The following is an 11,068-nucleotide window of genomic DNA, read 5'->3' on the forward strand; positions in this document are numbered from 1 at the left end:
TAACTCTTTCAAGATATGGATTCAGATACATGACTTACTAGATGGGTATGAACCTTTAGTTAAGCTTCTAGCAGGAAAGGTTGGACGGTGTGTGAGGAGGAAGAGGACCCGGGTGATTATGCTGGGAACTTTTACAGGGCTAGGGTTACTCTAGATGTAAGGATACCGCTCAAGAACCATGTGTCTATAGTAAAGCAGAGGAAAAGGCAGATTTTTAAGGTGAAGTATGAGCGCCTTCCCCATTGGTGTGCTGTCTGTGGCATGATAGGACACCTGCATACAGAACATGGAGATGGAGTACATGCTCCAACTGCTTTAATCTTTAAGGAACAGAGAGCTTCGTGGAGTATGCGGGGAGGATTTAGAGGGGGAGGCCGAAACCAGGATGATAAGGCCACCGATCCCCTCGGGAGCACTAACAAAGCTGTTACGGACATGGACTTAGATAAGAACTCCAAGAAGGCTCTTATTGCTGATGTGAATGATCCAACAAGGAAGAGATCACGGGTGGACGTCAAGGAGCCCTCAGCTACTCCTTCGACTACTCTTACAATTCCGAGCCCCGGAGTTGTCCCGCCTAGTCCAGCATGATGTCTACTACGCAACCTTCTTCTTGTAGACGTTGTTGGGCCTCCAAGTGCAGAGGTTTGTAGGACAGTAGGAAATGTCCCTCAAGTGGATGACCTAAGGTTTATCAATCTGTGGGAGGCGTAGGATGAAGATGGTCTCTCTCAAACAACCCTGCAACCAAATAACAAAGAGTCTCTTGTGTCCCCAATGAAGGAAATATGCCCTAGAGGCAATAATAAAGTTATTATTTATTTCCTCATATCATGATAAATGTTTATTATTCATACTAGAATTGTATTAACTGGAAACTTGATACATGTGTGAATACATAGACAAACAGAGTGTCACTAGTATGCCTCTACTTGACTAGCTCGTTGATCAAAGAGGGTTATGTTTCCTTGCCATAGACATGAGTTGTCATTTGATTAACGGGATCACATCATTAGGAGAATAATGTGATTGACTTGACCCATTCCGTTAGCTTAGCACTCGATCGTTTAGTATGTTGCTATTGCTTTCTTCATGACTTATACATGTTCCTATGACTATGTGATTATGCAACTCCCGTTTACCGGAGGAACACTTTGTGTGCTACCAAACGTCACAACGTAACTGGGTGATTATAAAGGTGCTCTACAGGTGTCTCCGAAGGTACTTGTTGGGTTGGCGTATTTCGAGATTAGGATTTGTCACTCCGATTGTCGGAGAGGTATCTCTGGGCCCACTCGGTAATGCACATCACTATAAGCCTTGCAAGCATTGCAACTAATGAGCTAGTTGTGGGATGATGTATTACGGAACGAGTAAAGAGACTTGCCGGTAACGAGATTGAACTAGGTATAGAGATACCGACGATCGAATCTCGGGCAAGTAACATACCGATGACAAAGGGAACAACGTATGTTGTTATGCGGTTTGACCGATAAAGATCTTCGTAGAATATGTGGGAGCCAATATGAGCATCCAGGTTCCGCTATTGGTTATTGACCGGAGACGTGTCTCGGTCATGTCTACATAGTTCTCGAACGTGTAGGGTCCGCACGCTTAAAGTTAGATGACGGTTATATTATGAGTTTATGTGTACCGAAGGAGTTCGGAGTCCCGGATGAGATCAGGGACTTGACGAGGAGTCTCGAAATGGTCGAGACGTAAAGATCGATATATTGGACGACTATATTCGGACATCGGAAAGGTTCCGAGTGATTCGGGTATTTTTCGGAGTACCGGAGAGTTACGGGAATTCGTATTGGGCCTTAATGGGCCATACAGGAAAGGAGAGAAAGGCCCCAAAGGGTGGCCGCACCCCTCCCCATGGACTAGTCCGAATTGGACTAGGGAGGGGGGCGCCCCCTTCCTTCTTTCTCCTTCTCCCTTCCCTTTTCCTACTCCAACAAGGAAAGGAGGAGTCCTACTCCCGGTGGGAGTAGGACTCCCCCCTTGGCGCGCCCTCCTCCTAGGCCGGCCGCCTCCCCCCTTGCTCCTTTATATACGGGGGCAGGGGGCACCCCATAGACACAACAATTGATCATTGATCTCTTAGCCGTGTGCGGTGCCCCCCTCCACCATATTACACCTCGATAATATCGTAGCGGTGCTTAGGCGAAGCCCTGCGTCAGTAGAACATCAACATTGTCACCACGCCGTCGTGCTGACGAAACTCTCCCTCAACACTCGGCTGGATCAGAGTTCGAGGGACGTCATCGAGCTGAACGTGTGCTGAACTCGGAGGTGCCGTGCGTTCGGTACTTGATCGGTCGGATCATGAAGACGTACAACTACATCAACCACGTTGTGTTAACGCTTCCGCTTTCGGTCTACGAGGGTACGTGGACAACACTCTCCCCTCTCGTTGCTATGCATCACCATGATCTTGCGTGTGCGTAGAAATTTTTGAAATTACTACGTTCCCCAACAGTGGCATCCGAGCCTGGTTTTATGCGTTGATGTTATGCACGAGTAGAACACAAGTGAGTTGTGGGTGATATAAGTCATACTGCTTACCAGCATGTCATACTTTGGTTCGGCGGTATTGTGAGATGAAGTGGCCCGGACCGACATTACGCGTACGCTTACGCGAGACTGGTTTCACCGTTGCGAGCACTCGTTGCTTAAAGGTGACTGGCGGGTGTCTGTCTCTCTCACTTTAGTTGAACCGAGTGTGGCTACGCCCGGTCCTTGCGAAGGTTAAAACAACACCAACTTGACAAACTATCGTTGTGGTTTTGATGCGTAGGTAAGAATGGTTCTTGCTAAGCCCGTAGCAGCCACGTAAAACTTGCAACAACAAAGTAGAGGACGTCTAACTTGTTTTTGCAGGGCATGTTGTGATGTGATATGGTCAAGACATGATGCTATATTTTATTGTATGAGATGATCATGTTTTGTAACAGAGTTATCGGCAACTGGCAGGAGCCATATGGTTGTCGCTTTATTGTATGCAATGCAATCGCCATGTAATTGTTTTACTTTATCGCTAAGCGGTAGCGATAGTCGTAAAAGCAATAGTTGGCGAGACGACAACGATGTTACGATGGAGATCAAGGTGTCGCGCCGGTGACGATGGTGATCATGACGGTGCTTCGGAGATGGAGATCACAAGCACAAGATGATGATGGCCATATCATATCACTTATATTGATTGCATGTGATGTTTATCTTTTATGCATCTTATCTTTCTTTGATTGACGGTAGCATTATAAGATGATCTCTCACTAAAATTTCAAGATAAAAGTGTTCTCCCTGAGTATGCATCGTTGCGAAAGTTCTTCGTGCTGAGACACCACGTGATGATCGGGTGTGATAGGCTCTACGTTCAAATACAACGGGTGCAAAACAGTTGCACACGCGGAATACTCAGGTTAAACTTGACGAGCCTAGCATATGCAGATATGGCCTCGGAACACGGAGACCGAAAGGTCGAGCGTGAATCATATAGTAGATATGATCAACATAGTGATGTTCACCATTGAAACTACTCCATCTCACGTGATGATCGGTTATGGTTTAGTTGATTTGGATCATGTAATCACTTAGATGATTAGAGAGATGTCTATCTAAGTGCGAGTTCTTAAGTAATATGATTAATTGAACTTAAATTTATCATGAACTTAGTCCTGATAGTATTTTGCAAATCATGTTGTAGATCAATAGCTCGCGTTGTTACTTCCCTGTGTTTATTTTTGATATGTTCCTAGAGAAAAATTATGTTGAAAGATGTTAGTAGCAAAGATGCGGATTGGATCCGTGATCTGAGGATTATCCTCATTGCTGCATAGAAGAATTATGTCCTTGATGCACCGCTAGGTGACAGACCTATTGCAGGAGCAGATGCAGACATTATGAACGTTTGGCTCAATATGATGACTACTTGATAGTTTAGTGCACCACGCTTAACGGCTTAGAATCGGGACTTCAAAGACGTTTTGAACGTCATGGACCATATGAGATGTTCCAGGAGTTGAAGTTAATATTTCAAGCAAATACCGGAGTTGAGAGATATGAAGTCTCCAACAAGTTCTATAGCCAAAAGATGGAGGAGAATAGCTCAAGCAGTGAGCATGTGCTCAGATTGTCTGGGTACTACAATCGCTTGAATCAAGTGGGAGTTAATCTTCCAGATAAAATAGTGATTGACAGAATTCTCTAGTCACCATCACCAAGTTAGTAGAACTTCGTGATGAACTACAGTATGCAAGGGATGACGAAAGTAATTCCCGAGCTCTTCGTGATGCTGAAATCAACGAAGGTAGAAATCAAGAAAAACATCAAGTGTTGATGGTTGACGAGACCACTAGTTTCAAGAAAAGGGCAAAGGGAAGAAGGGGAACTTCAAGAAGAACGGCAAGCAAGTTGCTGCTCAAGTGAAGAAGCCTAAGTCTGGTCCTAAGCCTGAGACTAAGTGCTTCTACTGCAAAGGGACTGGTCACTGGAAGCGGAACTACCCCAAGTATTTGGTGGATAAGAAGGATGGCAAAGTGAACAAAGGTATATTGGATATACATGTTATTGATGTGTACTTTACTAGTGTTTATAGCAACCCCTCGGCATTTGATACTGGTTCAGTTACTAAGAGTAGTAACTCGAAACGGGAGTTACAGAATAAACAGAGACTAGTAAAAGGCGAGGTGACGATGTGTGTTGGAAGTAATTCCAAGATTGATATGATCATCATCGCACACTCCCTATACTTTCTGGATTAGTGTTGAAACTAAATAAGTGTTATTTGGTGTTTGCGTTGAGCATGAATATGATTTGATCATGTTTGTTGCAATACGGTTATTCATTTAAATTAGAGAATAATTGTTGTTCTGTTTACATGAATAAAACCTTCTATGGTCATACACCCAATAAAATGGTTTGTTGGATCTCGATCGTAGTGATACACATATTCATAATAATGAAGCCAAAAGATGCAAAGTTAATAATGATAGTGCAACTTATTTGTGGCACTGCCGTTTAGGTCATATTGGTGTAAAGCGCATGGGGAAACTCCATACTGATGGGATTTTGGAATCACTTGATTATGAATCACTTGATGCTTGCGAACCATGCCTCATGGGCAAGATGACTAAGACTCTGTTCTCCGGAACAATGGAGCGAGCAACTGACTTATTGGAAATAATACATACTGATGTATGCGGTCCGATGAGTGTTAAGGCTCACGGCAAGTATCGTTATTTTCTGACCTTCACAGATGATTTGAGCAGATATGGGTATATCTACTTGATGAAACACAAGTCTGAAACATTTGAAAAGTTCAAAGAATTTCAGAGTGAAGTGGAGAATCATCGTAACAAGAAAATAAAAGTTTCTACGATATGATCGCAGAGATAAAATATTTGAGTTATGAGTTTGGCCTTCAGTTAAAACAATGTGAAATATTTTCACTACTCACGCCACCTGGAACACCACAGTGTAATGGTGTGTCCGAACATCGTAACCGTACTTTATTAGATATGGTGCGATATATGATGTCTCTTACCAATCTACCACTATCGTTTTGGGGTTATGCATTAGAGACAGCTACATTCACGTTAAATAGGGTACCATCTAAATCCGTTGAGACGACATCTTATGAACTGTGGTTTGGCAAGAAACCAAAGTTGTCGTTTCTTAAAGTTTGGGGCTGCGATGCTTATGTGAAAAAGTTTCATCCTGATAAGCTCAAACCCAAATCGGAGAAATGTGTCTTCATAGGATACCCAAAGGAGACAGTTGGGTACACCTTCTATCACAGATCCGAAGGCAAGACATTCATTGCTAAGAATGGATCCTTTCTAGAGAAGGAGTTTCTCTCGAAAGAAGTGAGTGGGAGGAAAGTAGAACTTGATGAGGTAATTGTACCTGCTCCCTTATTGGAAAGTAGTTCATCGCAGAAACCAGTTTCTGTGACGCCTATACCAATTAGTGAGGAAATTAATGATGATAATCATGAAACTTCAGATCAAGTTATTACTGAACCTCGTAGGACAACCAGAGTAAGATCCGCACCAGAGTGGTACGGTAATCCTGTTCTGGAGGTTATGTTACTAGACCATGACGAACCTACGAACTATGAAGAAGCAATGGTGAGCCCAAATTCCGCAAAATGGCTTGAGGCCATGAAATCCGAGATGGGATCCATGTATGAGAACAAAGTATGGACTTTGGTTGACTTGCCCGATGATCGGCAAGCCATTGAAAATAAATGGATCTTCAAGAAGAAGACTGACGCTGACGGTAATGTTACTGTCTATAAAGCTCGACTTGTTGCGAAAGGTTTTCGACAAGTTCAAGGGATTGACTACGATGAGACCTTCTCACCCGTAGCGATGCTTAAGTCTGTCCGAATCATGTTAGCAATTGCCGCATTTTATGAAATCTGGCAAATGGATAAACAAAACTACATTCCTTAATGGATTTATTAAAGAAGAATTGTATATGATGCAACCAAAAGGTTTTGTCAATCCTAAAGGTGCTAACAAAATATGCAAGCTCCAGCGATCCATCTATGGACTAGTGCAAGCATCTCGGAGTTGGAATATACGCTTTGATAAGTTGATTAAAGGATATAGTTTTATACAGACTTGCGGTGAAGCCTGTATTTACAAGAAAGTGAGTGGGAGCACTACAACATTTCTGATAAGTATATGTGAATGACATATTGTTGATCGGAAATAATGTAGAATTATTCTGCAAAGCATAAAGGAGTGTTTGAAAGGAGTTTTTCAAAGAAAGACCTCGGTGAAGCTGCTTACATATTGAGCATCAAGATCTATAGAGATAGATCAAGACGCTTGATAAGTTTTTCAATGAGCAACATACCTTGACAAGATTTTGAAGTAGTTCAAAATGGAACAGTCAAAGAAAGAGTTTCTTGCCTGTGTTACAAGGTGTGAAATTGAGTAAGACTCAAAGCCTGACCACGGCAGAAGATAGAAAGAGAATGAAAGTCATTCCCTATGCCTCGGCCATAGGTTCTATAAAGTATGCCATGCTGTGTACCAGATCTATTGTATACCCTACACCGAGTTTGGAAAGGGAGTACAATAGTGATCTAGGAGTAGATCACTGGACAGCGGTTAAGATTATCCTTAGTGGAATAAGGATATGTTTCTCGATTACGGAAGTGACAAAAGGTTCGTCGTAAAGGGTTACGTCGATGCAAGTTTTGACACTAATCTAGATGACTCTAAGTCTCGGTCTAGATACATTTTGAAAGTGGGAGCAATTAGCTAGAGTAGCTCCGTGCAGAGCATTGTAGACATAGAAATTTGCAAAATACTTACGGATCTGAATATGACAGACCCGTTGACTAAAATTATCTCACAAGCAAAACATGATCACACCTTAGTACTCTTTGGGTGTTAATCACATAAGCGATGTGAACTAGATTACTGACTCTAGTAAACCCTTTGGGTGTTGGTCACATGACGATGTGAACTATGGGTGTTAATCACATGGTGATGTGAACTATTGATGTTAAATCACATGGCGATGTGAACTAGATTATTGACTCTAGTGCAAGTGGGAGACTGAAGGAAATATGCCCTAGAGGCAATAATAAAGTTATTATTTATTTCCTTATATCATGATAAATGTTTATTATTCATACTACAATTGTATTAACTGGAAACTAGATACATGTGTGAATACATAGACAAACAGAGTGTCACTAGTATGCCTCTACTTGACTAGCTCGTTGATCAAAGATGGTTATGTTTCCTAGCCATAGACATGAGTTGTCATTTGATTAACGGGATCACAACATTAGGAGAATGATGTGATTGACTTGACCCATTCCGTTAACTTAGCACTCGATCGTTTAGTATGTTGCTATTGCTTTCTTCATGACTTATACATGTTCCTATGACTATGAGATTATGCAACTCCCGTTTACCGGAGGAACACTTTGTGTGCTACCAAACGTCACAACGTAACTGGGTGATTATAAAGGTGCTCTACAGGTGTCTCCGAAGGTACTTGTTGGGTTGGCGTATTTTGAGATTAGGATTTGTCACTCCAATTGTCGAAGAGGTATCTCTGGGCCCACTCGGTAATGCACATCACTATAAGCCTTGCAAGCATTGCAACTAATGAGCTAGTTGCGGGATGATGTATTACGGAACGAGTAAAGAGACTTGCCGGTAACGAGATTGAACTAGGTTTTGAGATACCGACGATCGAATCTCGGGCAAGTAACATACCGATGACAAAGGGAACAACGTATGTTGTTATGCGGTTTGACCGATAAAGATCTTCGTACAATATGTGGGAGCCAATATGAGCCTCCAGGTTCCGCTATTGGCTATTGACCGGAGACGTGTCTCGGTCATGTCTACATAGTTCTCGAACCCGTAGGGTCCGCACACTTAAAGTTAGATGACGGTTATATTATGAGTTTATGTGTACCAAAGGAGTTCGGAGTCCCGGATGAGATCAGGGACTTGGCGAGGAGTCTCGAAATGGTCGAGACGTAAAGATCGATATATTGGATGACTATATTCGGACATCGGAAAGGTTCCGAGTAATTCGGGTATTTTTCGGAGTACCGGAGAGTTACGGGAATTCGTATTGGGCCTTAATGGGCCATACGGGAAAGGAGAGAAAGGCCCCAAAGGGTGGCCGCACCCCTCCCCATGGACTAGTCCGAATTGGACTAGGGAGGGGGGCGCCCCCTTCCTTCTTTCTCCTTCTCCCTTCCCTTTTCCTACTCCAACAAGGAAAGGAGGAGTCCTACTCCCGGTGGGAGTAGGACTCCCCCCTTGGCGCGCCCTCCTCCTAGGCCGGCCGCCTCCCCCCTTGCTCCTTTATATACGGGGGCAGGGGCACCCCATAGACACAACAATTGATCATTGATCTCTTAGCCGTGTGCGGTGCCCCCCTCCACCATATTACACCTCGATAATATCGTAGCGGTGCTTAGGCGAAGCCCTGCGTCGGTAGAACATCAACATTGTCACCACGCCGTCGTGCTGACGAAACTCTCCCTCAACACTCAGCTGGATCGGAGTTCGAGGGACGTCATCGAGCTGAACGTGTGCTGAACTCGGAGGTGCCGTGCGTTCGGTACATGATCGGTCGGATCGTGAAGACGTACGACTACATTAACCGCGTTGTGTTAACGCTTCCGCTTTCGGTCTACGAGGGTACGTGGACAACACTCTCCCCTCTCGTTGCTATGCATCACCATGATCTTGCGTGTGCATAGAATTTTTTTTAAAATTACTACGTTCCTCAACACCCAACACACCCAATACAATGGTAAATTGTATAGGTGCACTAGTTCGGCGAAGAGATGGTGATACAAGTGCAATATGGATGGTAGATATAGGTTTTTGTAATCTAAAAATATAAAAACAGCAAGGTAGAGCGAAAACGGTATTGCAATGCTTCGAAACAAGGCATAGGGTTCATACTTTCACTAGTGCAAGTTCTCTCAACAATAATAACATAATTGGATCATATAACAATCCCTCAACGTGCAACAAAGAGTCACTCCAAAGTCACTAATAGCGGAAAACAAACGAAGAGATTATTGTAGGGTACGAAACCACCTCAAAGTTACTCTTTCTCATCAATCTATTCAAGAGTCCGTAGTAAAATAACACAAAGCTATTCTTTCCGTTTGATTTATCCTAGAGTTCGTACTAGAATAACACCTTAAGACACAAATCAACCAAAACCCTAATGTCACCTAGATACTCCAATGTCACCTCAAGTATTCGTGGGTATGATTATACGATATGCATCACACAATCTCAGATTCATCTATTCAACCAACACAAAGAACTTCAAAGAGTGCCCCAAGTTTCTACCGGAGAGTCAAGACGAAAACGTGTGCCAACCCCTATGCGTAAGTTCACAAGGTCACTGAACCCGCAAGTTGATCACCAAAACATACATCAAGTAGATCACGTGAATATCCCATTGTCACCACAGATAAGCACATGCAAGACATTCATCAAGTGTTCTCAAATCCTTAAAGACTCAATCTGATAAGATAACTTCAAAGGGAAAACTCAATCCATTACAAGAGAGTAGAGGGGGAGAAACATCATAAGATCCAACTATAATAGCAAAGCTCGTGATACATCAAGATCGTGCCAAATCAAGAACACGAGAGAGAGATCAAATACATAGCTACTGGTACATACCCTCAGCCCCGAGGGTGAACTACTCCCTCCTCGTCATGGAGAGTGCCGGGATGATGAAGATGGCCACCGGTGATAGATCCCCCCTCCGGCAGGGTGCCAGAACAGGGTCCCGATTGGTTGTTGGTGGCTATAGAGTCTTGCGGTGGCAGAACTCCCGATCTAGGTTATTTTCTGGGGGTTTCTGTATTTATAGGAATTTTTGGCGTCGGTCTCACGTCAGGGGGGTCTCCGAGTCATCCACGAGATAGGGGGGCGCGCCCAGGGCGGTAGGGCGCACCCTCCACCCTCGTGGATGGCTCGGGACTCTTCTGGCCCAACTCTTTTACTCCGGGGGCTCCTTTTGGTCCATAAAAATCATCAAAAATTGGCACGTCAATTGGACTCCGTTTGGTATTCCTTTTCTGTAAAACTCAAAAACAAGGAAAAACAGAAACTAGCACTAGGCTCTAGGTTAATAGGTTAGTCAAAAAACATATAAAATAGCATATAAATGCATATAAAACATCCTAGATGGATAATATAATGGCATGGAACAATAAAAAATTATAGATACGTTGGAGACGTATCAAGCATCCCCAAGCTTAATTCATGCTCGTCCTCGAGTAGGTAAATGATAAAAATAGAATTTTTTATGTGGAATGCTACCTAACATATTTATCAATGTAATTTTCTTTATTGTGGGATGAATCTTCAGATCCGAAAGATTCAAGACAAAAGTTTAATATTGACATAAAAATAATAATACTTCAAGCATACTAACAAAGTAATCATGTCTTCTCAAAATAACATGGCCAAAGAAATTTCTTCCCTACAAAACATCTTCGTCACACAAAATATTCAAATCATGCACAACCCCGGTTTTA

Source organism: Aegilops tauschii, chromosome 1, assembly GCF_002575655.3.
Source record: "Aegilops tauschii subsp. strangulata cultivar AL8/78 chromosome 1, Aet v6.0, whole genome shotgun sequence".
NCBI lineage: Eukaryota > Viridiplantae > Streptophyta > Magnoliopsida > Poales > Poaceae > Aegilops > Aegilops tauschii.